Genomic DNA, 15,562 nt, shown 5'->3' with positions numbered 1-15,562 from the left:
TGCAAATCATGATCAAAATAGGCCAGGGATTTGACAGGACCTTTCATCAGCAATTTCAAATGCACTAGCTGGATGTTAAGGTAAAATGAAGCAACCTGTTCCTACAAGCAGGTGAGCTGAGCTACAAGTGAGCTCCTGGAAAAGGCAAGCATAAATGAGGCCCTCAGTTCTCTGAACTGAAGAAAGATCTCAATGTAGAAAGTTATTACTTTTCTCCAGTCCCTCAAGCAGTTCTTAAAATTTAGATTTCCCCCCTCTCCTTTCGCTTTCTTGCTCATTTAAAAAAAAAAAAAAGACAGGATAAGAGAATTAGATTTAAATAGTTCTCAAAAAGTTATGTAAGTAGTTGGCATTACAGAAATGTCCAATTGAACTTTGCAGGTCAAAATAATAATAATTTAAAAAGAACAACTAACATTTCTGAACGCTATAATGTGCCAGGCCACTGAATGTATGTATGAGTCTGGATATAAAATGAATTTGGGCTAAAATTACACAGGTACAAACCAGGGCAAGATGTCCCTCTGCATTCTGAGAGCAGAAGTAAGGGGGGATATTAAACAGTCATCCTAGGTGCCCTAGAAGTGGCTATATCACCCCTTCAATCTTCATCCTATCTCTTTGTCCAAGTCATATAGGGTCAGATGGAGGAGTTGCCAGCCTCATGGTGAGTGTGTCCACTTCTTGTCCCTAGTGATGTACAGGTGATATGTGGTTCTATAATGCCCACAAACCAAGAGACACAAAACACAAGATTAAAGACAGACATCTAGAATGCCTGGGGAAAGAAAAGGCAGGTATCTTTCTTTAAAGCTGAATGTGTGATAACCTAGAATAACCCGCAGACCCAGCTCAGTCTTGAAAATACAGTGTGGGAGAAACATCTTAATATCGCCGCAGGTATTTTCTAGAATATTGTCCTAAATCCAGATTGCACCTGCTTTCCATCAGAAGATTCTGAAGGTGGAAGATGACTGGAGATGCCCTGGCGTGCAAGAGAAGGTGGCAACAGAATGGTTGTGCAAATCCACGTTTGTCATGGAAAAGATGGAGTCTGTTTGGGCCAGATGGATTTCACAGAAGATAACCATCTCGAGCCACATTATTGAAACTATCCAAGACAAAGGGATTCTATAAGTACCATAGGGTGAACTACTATAATAGAACAAGGGGCAGACTGTGAGTGGATTTGACAGGCCAGCTGTAGAATGTATCATTTATATCAGCAATTGTTCAGTGGGAAATTCTGTGGGGGGAATTCAACCAACCCGCACATTTGTGCCTTACAAAAACATAAAGCATTTCAACATTTGTCAAAATAGAGAAAATGGCAGGTAGGATAAGCCAAAAGGGAACTTGAAACAGGAAAAGAAAAATAAAACTGACTTTGAACATTTGTTTCTTCTTCTTAACCCCAAAGAAAGTGAAGGATGAAAAAGGAGGGAAATGGAGCAGAAAAAATATTGAGGAATACTAAAAGGAGAAATCATGCTATATCCCCAATACAGACCAAATGGAATTGATCAGTGATCACTATAGGGTTCACACTAAAATTCCTGTGAGTCCCAAGTCTAGAAGAAACCTTTTTATCTATCTATCTATCTATCTATCTATCTATCTATCTATCTATTTATCATCTATCAATCATCTATCAATACATAAAATAGAGAAATATGCTGATTAACTGGGACATGGTAATGGGTTGACCAGACAGGAGGAGGTTGTGCATGCAGCATCGGGGGTGGGGCTGCAGGGACCTCTGTGCACCTGCACTGGGGGAGGGTCTGATCAGCAGCAGCTGTCGCTGCTTGAAGGGTTGGAGAGGGAGGCAGAGCCAGACCTGCAGTGGCTGTGGGTGCTGTGGGGCCTGGGGAGTGCGGCAGGGACAACCAGTGACTCAAGGGTGGGTGGTGCCACACAGTTTTCAATAGTGCGCTGGGCTCCTAGTAAATACATAAAATTTAATCTTTATGACCAACATGAAATTCATTCTTATTAAGATAATATAAAGCTATAAAGTCTTTTGTGAATATTGTTGGAATAAGGGAAGTACAACAGAGCATGTTTGAAGGAAACAAAAACAAAATAGTTTCCTGATTGAACCATATCATGTTCTGCCTGCTCAATAAATCAGTCATATGTTTATTTCCTATGACATCCCTGCTACATAGCATTAAGAGTGATAAAGCAATTCATTCTAGATCACATGCTTTCTAAGTGATTGCTTTAGTGCAGCGGTCAGCAAACTGCAGCTCATGAGCTGCACTTGGCTCTCAAGCTGTGGTTTGCAGACCACTGCTCTAGGGTTCATACTAAAATCCTTGTGATTCCCAAGTCCCTCTCTCTCTTCATTACACAATGAAATCTATAAAATAAATAAAACCTGAAATATCTAGAATTTAGGCTTATGGGGGTAAGTTATTAAGAGATTTGCTTGGAAAAGTAAACAAGAAAAATCATAAGGAGCTTATGCATCATGTAATAAGATTTTATTTTGTCCTCATCTTATTCTTTCAATAAAACAGGTATGGAGATTTGACAGGTGGACTGAGAATGGGGACAGGAACAAAGAGAGATTAGATGTGGTAGAAAGTAGGGGGACATTCCAAGGAAGCACAGGCAGCAAAAGAGACATGTGGGACTCCCTCTCCACAAGCTCTTCCCTTCTAACTGAAAGGCCATTCCCCCTGCCCTCACTCATCACACCCCAAGTTCATATTTACAGTGAAGATGTTCTAACCTTGCCAATCAGAGTTAGGGCTTCTCTCTCTGATTTCATAGTTCATAGGATTTTACTTTAAACCACATTGTTTTTCTTTAATTTTATGTCCCCTTCTCGGCCTTCACTTCAGATTCTATTTAAATAGTAGTGACTGTTATTCTATCTGTCTTTGAATATGCTATACCTTGCAGAGCATCTGACACATAGTGGACTTATGGAATATGACAATGAATGGGTTGAGATAGGATAGGAGGGAGATGTTTACTGTCAAACCTCAGAGGGAACGCAGAGGAGGGGGTAGGGTAAGAGATCAACCAAAGGACTTGTATACATGCATAAAAGCATTACCAATGGACACAGACAGTAGGGGGGTGAGGGCATGTGTTGGGAGGTGGGAGTGGCCAAGGAGAAGTCAATGGAGAAAAACAATAATATTATAATAGCTATGCATAGGCCAGGTGGGGTACTTGAAATATCAGGGGGACCACTCTGTGAAATATATGACTGTCTAAATACACACACTCATAAAATAAAATGAAAAAATTACTGAGGCAATCAAATTCATCTGTGAGGAGCAAAATCTCCTTTAAGAAAGAATTCAAACTCAATGAATTCAGAATATATTACAGTCAGAGCAGATATATTTTTTAAAAAAGAGGTAGATGAAGTTGAGTAGGTTGATTTGTTGATAAATTAAGGTTTTCAAATCATAAAGTAATGCAGCACCTGCACACATTCTGAAGCTTGGATGATGTGGTCTTCTCGGTCAAGTTTAATTTAAATTGAAAATACTCTTATATAAATATGTTAATTTAACATGCAATTAAATGGTGTAGCAGGCAGGATAATATCCTTCCCCAGAGATATTCATGTCTTCATCCCCTAGACTTGTCAATATGTTATAGCAAGGGGTGAGGGGTGGGGGGAGACTAAATTTGCAGATGGAATTAAGATTGTTAATTAACTGACCTTAAAATAAAAAGAGTATCCTAAATTATCCAGGTGTAACCAAGGTAACCACAAGAGTCTTTTGAAGTGGAGGAGGATAGTAGAAAAGCAAGTCAGGGTCAGAGAAACTTAAAGGTGTTGTGCGGAGGACGTTGACTGCTGAGGATGGGTCTAGGAATCAGAGAATACATACAGCCTCTAGCAAAGAAGCAAAATTTCCCCTAAAGCCTCCAGAAGGAAGGCAGCCCTGATGACACGATGGTTTGGGCTCAGTCCCATGTCAGACTTCTGACCTCTAGAACTGGAAGATAATAAATTTGTGTGTTTTAAGCCAATTAATAGTATTATAATTTGGTACAGCAACAGCTAAAAACTAATACAGATGTAAAGAAGAATCTGAAGCTTTAAAACAGTGCTAATACTTCACAAGACTGTGTGTGTATGTGTGTGTGTGTGTGGGGGGAGGGGGGAGACGGGGGGCGGGGGGGGGGGCATTATTGGGCACGACCAATCCAGACTCCTCCTCTCTTCCTTATCTATAGCACTGAATCTGAATATGAAGAGCCGGTTATGCTGATTCCAGATAATGATGCCCTTGGCCTTAAGGTACATGTAATCATGAATTCACTTGCTGTTTATGGATAATGCTTTCATTATCCCCAAGTCAAAATCTATATTTTTAACTGAACATCAAAGCCATTTTCTATGACTAATTTTCCCCCCTTGTTTTTCTGTAGAAAATAATTCCTGGAATAATTGGAATCCATTGTATATATAGAAAAATAGCCAGAGATATCTATAAATTGTATCATGCCTAATAAAGAGGTAATATGCTAATTGACCATCACACCCTCACAAAGATGGCAATGCCCACAGCCAATAAGGAGGGGATATGCTAATTGACTGTCACACCCTCAAAGATGGTAGCCCCCCCAGTCACAAGATAGCAGCACCCAGTTCCCTCAGCCCACCAGGGTGGCAGGCACACAGCATGGCCAGGCTTGCCCCCAGGTGGGTCCAGCCTCTCCATGTACTTGTCTCCACAGTCCCACAGTCCTTTCAGCAGCCCCCCAGTACCCATGGCCAGCCAAAGGCACAGGCAAGCCTCAGATGTCAGCTGCCCAGCTTTTCAGGGTTGGCCCAAGGCAAAAGCAAGCCTCTATGCTGGCTTCCCAGCCTCCCATGGCCACCCAAGGCTCAGGTAACTAGGGCTACCTGAGGCTTGTGCAGCCAGCAGTGGCAGCAGCAGAGGTGTGATGGGGACATTGACTTCCTCTGATCACCAGGTCACCTCCTGCCCCTGAGGGCTCCCAGACTTCGAGAGGGGGCAGGCCTGGCTAGGGGCCCCCACTCCAGTGCATGAATTTTCCCTTCCATTCTAAGGATACGTGTCCAATGGAACTTGAGGAAAAATAGCAAAATAGAGCACATCTTGGTACAAGTACACAACTCAGTCCAGGCTCTCTATTCCATATGAAAAGGGAAACCTAAGGAAACTAAAGGGATACATTGCTTCTGCCGCAACATCTAGCCACCTAATAAATGCTTCTATCTTTTTTCTGATTGCCTAATATCCAAACTATCCCAGCACAAAGAGGATATCCTGACAAATGCCTGCTGAGAACACATGCACAAAAGCATCTTTTATTTGGTGTCTCACTGCTGTCATTTCAAGCCCTCTGTGATATTTCTTACAGTTATGATAGGCCTCTGAGGACATTTGCTCTCACTCTAGACAGTAACCTGTAGCATCCTGTCACGGTTCAGGTTGGTTTGTGGTCCTGTTGGGAAGCCTTATTAATCATGTAGGTTCTGGAAATGACCTGAACAACTATTTGTCCTATTCCTGTCTCTCACTTCCCACACATGGACACTCCTTAATCCCATAAACATCTAGAATATGCAAGTTACAACTCTCCATCTTTTTCCACCAGTGAAAAATGCATAAGTTTAAAATGTTAGTATCTTCTAACCCAGGGCCCACATTCACTCTATGTATAATAAATGGTGAACCCTCGGAGAGTACCTGTTCTAGAGCTCGTGGTAAGGGAACAATTTTGTGACAGCTAAATATATGAGAGCATTTTCTCTAATATGCTTCTGACCTTTACAGTGAGACAGGCATTTTGGTGGTAATGAAATCCTTAGTCTCTATTGGCAGGGAAAGCATCCACAAATGACAATTTTTATCACATAGTAAATTGTCCCAAATGCAACAAAGCTAGTAGTACTTTTGTCGAGTAGAAGTCTCAGAACCGAGCTTAAGCTGCCAATAAAATCTTTAAAAATCAAATAAATAAAGTAAAAACAGCAAAGCCATCCTTGGCACATACTTAGTTTTATGCCATCTCCTCTGAAGTGCAAATACTAAAAGATGCTTTATGCCAAAAGAAACTGCTCCCTTGCCATGAATGGAAGCTCAGCATAACAAATCGCACTGCCTTCAGAAGGGCCTCTATAAGTTTCCATTAAAAGGAAGTCCAGATAGTAAAGATATCTATATATTTGTCTCCCACACTGCACTTTATATTGTAGTTATTGATATGCATGTTTTATCTCCCCTGCTAACCTTCACCATTCTTTTTGGACTAAAAACCTAAAGTGGTGGCAGTGACAGAAAAATAAGTTTGGGTAGCATGCTTAAGAGACTCATTTTCAAGGCTATGATGAACAATTTACTGAGCACCTAACCATTCTGACTTCTGAGCCTCAGTTTGCCCTGTTTCTGTTATAGGTCACTTTAATTGGAATTGGGGAAAATAGTCTAGCCAGTATGGATCAGTGGTTGAGCTTCTGCCTATGAACCAGGAGGTCACAGTTTGATTCCCAGTCAGGGCACATGCCCTGGATTACAGGCTCAATCATCAGTAGGGAGCATGCAGGACACAGCTAATTGATGATTATCTCTTATCATTGATGTTTCTATCTCTCTCTTCCTCTTCCTTCCTCCCTGAAATCAGTAAAAATATATTAAAAAAAAAAAAAAAAAGAATTGGGGGAGGTATGCTAGAATCTCTTACCACTCAATGATGATTTGTATTCACTTTATATTAGAATATCTTCCCTTAACTTTTAATAGTTGGTGTATATAATATATACTTTATTAATGCTACTGGATGTAGGAAAAAACCCAGTGATAGCTTTTATATGGAATAATTCAACATCAATGAAAACCTAAATTCCTTAGTACTTTTGGGTTTTATGCTGGTGGTCGAGGTGCCGAGTCTCAATGGAGTGAATATCAGAGTCTCAGAGTTTGGGAATAATTGTCTTTAATACAGTAACATACATCCCAGGGACAGGCCTTGAGCCCCCCTACTTCCAGTCATCATAGTGGCTAAGACACAGTTAAAACTTGGAGAAGACAAAGGAATGTTACAATGAGAGAAGTTGTTCAAATTGTCCTTGCAGTTATTTTATGTATTTATGCTTTGTTCAAAATTGAATAAAGGGGAAACCTGAACTTAGTTCCTATGGCTCAACTGACTGATAATAAAATTGCTTTTGTCTCATAAGCCAGGGAGGACTGTGCCTTTACTACCTATCTTCTCTTTCCCCAAAAGGCCTCTTTTTTCTGGGATTGTCATCCATGTAAAATATGCATATGCATAAAATATCTATGTACAGAGTTTTGTTTTCTGGAGTTGTTCAACTGTTTGATTTTAAAAATATGGCTTATAAATTATTAAGTGCAAAATAAATTTATAAGAAAAGTTTTATATTGTTTTTCCTATTTCTCTCATAGTGCTTCATATCTAAATAGTATTTTGATATGTTGTGTAAATAAATGAACAGATATATGCAAATGCTGTTTACTCTTTCCTTATAAAATAGTCATTTTCATACACCACAGCATTCATCATCATTTAATTACCTTAATTATCCATTCCTTGACCAGGATACCTCATTAGGTTAGGTTCCCAGTTTTAAATGTTGTCATAGCAACCTGAATTTTCCCTTTCTAGCACTTTACAGCAATTTAATGAATGACTTTATTAAATTCATCAATTTGATAATTAGCTTTCCTACTAGATTGTTAGTATGCTGAGTACAATAATCATGTTTACCTTATTATGACTAATAAGGTTACAATATATTGTTAAATATTTATTGAATGCATAAATACATATACAATTTGATCCTCTCCAAAGTAGTAAAAAAAAGACATGATATGTTACTTTTATGTTTGTTTGTGGATTTTATTAGTCTTTTAAATCCAGTTAATGCATTTTCACTTAACAAGATGTTCCCATGAAATCTTAGTAGAAGGAAAGTTATCAGCCTAGCATGGCACATACATCTTCATGAATATGTCTTCAACTAGGCTCTTCAAACTTTGACTTCCCATCAGCCCTCTAATTTGTTAGCCCTGCTAGATAGACTATTGTTTATTCTCCAAATATTTCATACTGTTTTGTACTTTAGTGAATCATTTCAAATTCTTTGTGGAATGAGGAGTGGAAATAAACCAGTGAAGTTATTTAGAGAAATCCTTGATACCTTTGTTAAGTGGTTTCCTCTGCTTTCCCATCCTCCTTCTCTTAATTAACCTCAAAGATCTAGCTCCAATACTCTCTTCTCTGTGGAAGCTGTGCCTGGTATTTAGCTCACATCGCCCTGGAAAACCATGCAGAATGAATCCTCATTTTCCATATATTCCATGGCACTAAGATACTCCTGTTTTAGTGCATCATAGTATCTTCCATTCTCTCTCTCTCTCTCTCTCTCTCTCTCTCTCTCTCTCTCTCTCTCTCTCTCTCTCTCTCTCAGAAGCCTGTCAAACATACTTAAATTATTGGGGCACCACCATCCATCCAAGACTAGAACCAGAAACTTCTTATTCCTTATCCCCCTTTTTTCTTACCCTATCTGCTTCAGCAAATCCAATCATTCTCCTCCAGAATAGACCTGTAGTCCCTCCTCCACTCTGTATCCTGCCTTCACCCTGGTGCTGGCAATCATTGCCCCTCATGGGGAATACTGCAATTGTCTCTTCATTAGTCTCTCCATGCCCAATTCTGCCTCTTCCAAACCATTTTCCGCACAGCAGCCCATTCACTTTCCTGAATGACAGCTCTTTATTTCACTTAGACAGTGGTTCTCAACCTTCCTAATGCTGACCCTTTAATACAGTTCCTCATGTTGTGGTGATCCCCAACCATGAAATTATTTTCATTGCTACTTTATAACTGTAAATTTGCTACTGTTGTGAATCATAATGTAAATATCTGTGTTTTCCAATGGTCTTAGGCGACCCTTGTGAAAGGGCTCGTGACCCACAGGTTGAGAACCGCTCTCAGGGGTCGCCTAAGACCATCGGAAAACACAGATATTTACATTATGATTTATAACAGTATCAAAATTATAGTTATGAAGTAGCAACGAAAATAATTTTATGGTCCTAACTGGTTTGGCTCAGTGGATAGAGCATTAGCCTCCAGACTGAAAGGTCCCAGGTTCACTTCAGGTCAAGGGCATGTACCTTGGTTGCAGGCACATCCCCAGTAGGGGTGTGCAGGAGGCAGCTGATCAATGTTTCTCTCTCATTGATATTTCTAACTCTCTATCCCTTATCCTTTCTCTCTGTGAAAAATCAATAAAATATATAAAAATAATAATTTTATGGTTGAGGGTCACCACAACATGAGGAACTGTATTAAAGGGTCATGGCATTAGGAAGTTTGAGAACCACTGACTTAAAATAAAGTAAAATTCTTTGTATAATCTGACCCTTACATTCTGCTCCAATATTGTCAGTGGTCACTAAAGTCTGGTGGCACTGGCTTTCTGTTGGCTCCTAGAATATGTCAACTTTTTCTCTCTTAATGACTTTTCCCCTTTTGTTTGCTCTGTTGGAATGGCTCTTCCCCTGGCTATTTGTATCTTTAGATTCTCCTCATCTATCACATACTAACTAAAGGTCATCTGAGAGAGGAATTCCTGACCACACCACCTAAATCATGTCAAGAACATTAACTCTAGAGCAAAACAACCAAAGTTTAAGTCTCAGGTCTGCCACTGACTCATTGGGAAACACTGAATGATTTTTAAATCTGTCAGCCCCTTAGTTTCTTCATGAATATGCTAATAGAAATATTGTAAGAAAGATGTATTTATTTACTTCAAATGCTTAGAAATTCACTTACACTGCCTGAAATAGAGTATAGCTTAATACTTTTGTTGAAAAAAAAAAAGCAGGGCATATTATAAGTACTCAATGATTATTAACTATTATTATTTATCTGTATGTTCTATGTGCTTAATAACATTCATAGCCTATAATTACTAGATTTGATTATTATTAGCATTTATCATGACCTATATGATGTTCTCCCTTACTGAATTGGTCAAACTGGACAGAGCGTTTTCTTCTTTATGTTTCTACTGGACATGCCCAAACTCAGTTCACAATACGTATATGACTTCATAGTATTTCTTTCCTCTTTAGAATAAGGCATTTGCAGCCTTATGCATCACAGAGGTTTTATAAACATTTTTGGAATAAAGGACTAAACCAATGAACTCTAATATAAGGAACAAACATTCTAGCATAGTCCCCTGTTTTAGTGACCTATTGCTGAGTAGCAATATTACCACAAATTTTTCAGTTTAAAAACACATACTTCTATATAGAAGTTTTTTGGGGTCAGGAGTTCAGATGGAGCTTATCTTGGTCATCTGCTTTGAGGGCTCACAAAGCAGCAATCAACCAGCAAGGTTGGTGGTTACATCTGAGGCTCAAATAGGAAAGATCTGCTCCCAAGTTCATGGGATTGTTAGCAGAATTGCATTCCTTGCAGGCTGTCAGATGGGCTACCTGAAGATTCTTGCTGGATGTCAGCTAAAAGCTGACTTTAGTCCCTTGTCATGGGACTCCCTCCTTTCGGCAGCTCAGAGCATGACAGCTTGCTTCATCAAAGCCAGCAAGAAACAACAAAAATGTCTCCGCAAGATGAGCATTACAATCTTCTGTAATGTAATCATGTTCACTCACACAACCATATACATCCCTTCCCCTTTGCCATAGTCTATTGCAGTGGTTCTCAACCTTTCTAATGCCTCGACCCTTTAATACAGTTCCTCATGTTGTGGTGATCCCCAACCATAAAACTATTTTTGTTGCTACTTCATAACTGTAATTTTTCTACTGTTATGAATCATTATGTAAATATCTGTGTTTTCTGATGGTCTTAGACGACCCTACTAGCAGTTAGGTTGAGAACCGCTGCTGTAGAGCCTAAGACCATCAGAAAACACAGATATTTACATTATGATTCATTAACAGTAGCAAAATTACAGTTATGAAGTAGCAACAAAAATAATTTTATGGTTGGAGTCACCACAGCATGAGGAACTGTATTAAAGGGTAGCAGCATTAGAAAGGTTGAGTCGACTGGTCTATTGGTTAGAAGCAAGTCATGTCCTGCACACACTCAAGAGAAAGGATTATACAGGGATGTGGACTCTGGGAGGTAGGAATCATGGGACCACTTGCACACTGCCAAACACGGCCTCCCTTGGCAAGGAATATCATGGGACAGAGGAGGCAATTCTGGAGTCTGAATAATCCAACATAATGAATCTAAATCCAGCCAAAACAGAGATATCCCAAAAATAAACAAGTTTAGAGTTTTATACACTGCTCATATTTGTGCAGATAATCATGCTTAATTTAGATATAAGCAGTATGCAGCTTTTATTTCTTGGTATGATTGGGGACATTATGTAATCATGGTTTTCTTCATACAGTTCTCTATTAATTTATGATTTCATATAAATTTTACATTTATAATTACTATTCATTATTATGTTTTCAATTTAATTTCTAGTTCTAGGAGTAGAGCTACAACATGTATGCTTCTCCCTTAAGTAGAGTTTTTATAGAGACTACTAACCAAGTTCATATCCAAGGAAAATAATTATTTGGTTCCTCCTTAATCAGTCCAAAGACTTCAGAAGTGACCTGGCATTTTAGTGATGGACTACCAATACACGATTAACTCACACCCCTTGTAGATATGCATGTACATGCTAGTCTCAACCATTCCTTTCAAGCAAAACATTTGTACCATATGAAAACTGCTGTGTGATAAGCTGCAACTGCCAGGTGGTTTTTTTTTTATACTCAAGTCCAGGACTTTTAAATAATTCAGGAAAGAATCGGATGACTAAATAAAGCAAACTTTTGCTAAAATGAGGTATTTTCTTAGGAGAGTGAATTTCAGATTTAGGACTTTGAAAAATATATTTGTCCCCAGGATTCTCTTAGCAAGGCAAGCACCAAGTTAAATATCCCTCCAGGTATTACTGAAAATAGAAATAAACACCAAATAGTCCCAAAATATTGTAGTTCAGACTATATTCTGAGGCTGAACAAGACCAGATAAAGTGTGCATGTGTATACAGGATGTCCTAAAAGTGTACATGCACTTTGAATGATTATAAAGTCAGTGCTTCTTAACATACAGTTCATTTTTAAAATGTAAAAGCATCTACAGAAATGAATAATTTTTTGGGTCTGTTTTCAAACTGATGACTGTTCTGGTCCAGGCGCTGCTGATAACTTGATGCAACAGACTCACAAACATCAAGAAACATTTTGCTCTGTATTTGTGTGCCCTCAATTCATCGACTGTTGCTGGTTTTGTACCATAAGCTTTATGTTTTATGTACTCATATTAAAAAAGACTAGTGGCACTTTAGGATAAATTTTCTTTATCCAAAGCTTCGTCTGCCTTCACCCATTATTTCAAATCAGTTAAATCTGAAAAGGAATGAAAATTAAAAGAGTTGTCAGCTGTTAAAATTTGTATACATTTTTTTTGGGGGGAGACACCCTAAATACACTTATGCATATGCTTACTGGTAATTTAAAAATCTTAATTCCATCTATCAATAGATATACCATGTTAAAATTAATAACGTTTTTCATGATGTGGAAGCTACTTTAAACATTCACATATTTCCTCCCTTAGTTCCCTGGATATTTGAGTGATCTTTACATGATAAAGAATGGTTGAAATGTAAAAATGTGTAATTGAAAATGCACCAGGCTTAAAAAAGGAGGCCTAGATTTGACTTCCAACTCTTCCGCAAGCTGCTCTCCTGATTTTTCAAACTCCTCTGAAAAGTAGAGTAATGGCTGAACTTGGAAAACCTCAGAGGCCATTTTTCGAACTAAAATGCCACAGATACATTTTATACCAAAAATGATCTTGGCAATTCTGCAAACTCATCTTTTGAAATATGTAAATATTTATGAGACTTCAAAAGGTGTCCCACACACATTTAAAAACTATTTATTTGATGAATTCCATGACTCATACTTGCAGTAACAAAACGGTAATAAAAAAATCTTTTTACTTATTTATTTACTTTTACTTTTTCCCCCAAGTACATTTTCCTTCCCTGATACTGGCTAACCCTTTCAAATAAAGTGTCCTAAAAGGACTTTTCTTTATAATCAGCTCAGAAAGACGTTGGGCTTTGTATTCCTTGGAGCATAGCTGGCATGGATTATGTTTTGTTTTCCTCTCTTTAAGGCCGTTCTGGTAGAGTTCAGCGGAGAGTAAGCAGGGATGCTCATGTGAGTGGGTGCCACCTCGTTGTGGAATATCAAATTATGCTCTATTCTTAGGAATAAAGCCACCTTAGGAATAAAGGTGCATAAAAAAGGCTTATTAATGTATTTAAAAGCATTAATACTTCATCCCCTAAAAATTAAAAACAGCCCTTTTTCATGTACTTATCATCTGCTTCAGAACCCAAAGCCAAATAGCAGAACTTGACACAGAGCCAGAGAAAATTAGTCCTACTAATTGAATGGCCTTTGACATTCAGAAGAAGAGCAGTGTTTGATGCTTGATTTATAAATGAGAAAATTATATGCACTACCTGTGAGGATACATGACCTGATTACTTTTTCCTATTCCAAGGTTACTTTGTATATTTCTAAACAAAACAAAACAAACAAACAAAAAAACCACACTAATTGATACACAGCAAAATTGCTTTTGCTTGAAATAAATTGCATGACTAGCAAGTGAGACTTAAAAATACTGAAATGCTCTACCCTCAAGGTAAATATGAAAAATTAAGTAATTTTGAGAAAACGAGTCCCATTTCATAAGAACATTGACTTCACAGGATCTAAATAAATATAACATGTCCGTTTATTTAGGGCGGTCAAACATCTTATTTTAAACCTCTTAAGACCACCCCTCTTCACCCCAAATGTGCCTGTGTTTGAGTGCCAGAGAACCTAATCTGCATATTTATAGATGTTACGGTGACAAAACAATCTCCGGCATTGATTAGACTACCTCTGTTTTCACGAACTATTATTAATTTTTCCACTGTCAGGCTTTAAATAGAGTAGCACAGGTTGTCAAAATTATTCATCCAGGGACCTACAGGGAGAACCTGCTCATGAATATGGAAATGGAAGATTACTATTGTGGGTCCAACCCGAGATCTTCCTGGTCCAGGATTGTTCCTGTCATTGATGCTGAAGCACAAGTTGCAAACTGGCAGCCCGTGGGCTGAGAAAATCCCATAGATACCTTGTGTGAGGCTTTGAGCATTTTAAAAATGGCAGAGCTCATATAAAAATATAAAGTTTCAGCTTTTCTTGAAAAAGCCAAATATCTGGCAACACTGACCCAAATTCCCACAGGGCCATAATAGGCAGGACCTACATAGCAGCTGCTGCCTGTGTATAAGGTGGTTTCTGGCATATGACAGTCCCTTGTCATTATTTCACACCCAAGCTTCTCTGCTCATTAAATTACCTGTCGCTCCCATGGGCAATTGATTTTGCTACTTTGGGGTTAGAAAATGAGAGTAATGGTTGCCACAGTGTTTGCCTCCTAGCCTAATATTCCCCTATTTCTTCCTATGTTACCAGTCTTTAGACCTTCTAATGGCTTCTCTTTATGTTAATGTTTTTCCTTTAAAGGAAAGGGGGATGTTCTTTAGGCCTTTATTCAACATCAGTTTGCTCTTCTCACTTTCCCTGGAGAAACCTAATCACCCTGTATGGCCTCAATTATTTGTGGAAATGTACTAGTATGTATATCACAGGCTTATCTGCTCCCTTCTGATCTCCAGGACAATATATCCAACTGTATAGATGACATTTCCATTGTGATGTCCTACAGGTACTCAAACAGAATAGGTCTAAAAACTTAAGTCATTATCCTTTTTATAAAGTCTGTCCTTTTCCCTGGAGTTTTCCACTTTAGTGACTACGTTATCATCTACCTAAAACAAATCTCCTTTACTTCACTTTTCATGTTCATGTGAGTCTACAACCATATCTTTATTTTTCCATTACCAGTCAAGTCTATTTATATTTTTCTTTTTTTAAATCTAATTTTCTTAATCAACATCCTTACTACTTGTTAATTGGATTACTGAATTAGTATTTTACATAGCTGTTTCCCCTGTATGTAATCTTTCTACCATCTAATCCAGCCTTGACATCCCACCAGATTGACCTTTTTTTCCAAATCACAGATGATGGTTTTATTCCTCAACTTGATTCACTGAATTCAGAAGGAAAGTCAGTTTCTCTACAGTCAGCCTCATAGCCTATCTTGCCGTATAAAATAGTTCCCTGGGATAATTAGGCCCCAGAAACTATGAATATGTACCTTCATGGCAAAAGGAACTTTGCCGATGTGATAAAGGAAGACTGTCTTTGCCTTTGATTGTGATATGTCCCTTTTCCACAGAGACCACTGCTACCTTCCCTTGAAGTCTCATTTTAAAAGCACCTACAGGTAGCCCTACCACCATTTTGAGGTGTTAAACTCCACATATTTCTGCAGCAGAATGTATATCACTATCATTGTATACTCAGAGGTTTGCTCATTTAGACACAACTTTTCA

The sequence above is a fragment of the Pipistrellus hanaki genome (genome assembly GCF_964339955.1).
Source record: "Pipistrellus hanaki genome assembly, chromosome: 9".
Classification (NCBI taxonomy): Eukaryota; Metazoa; Chordata; class Mammalia; order Chiroptera; family Vespertilionidae; genus Pipistrellus; species Pipistrellus hanaki.
Note: the sequence above shows the minus strand (reverse complement) of the source record.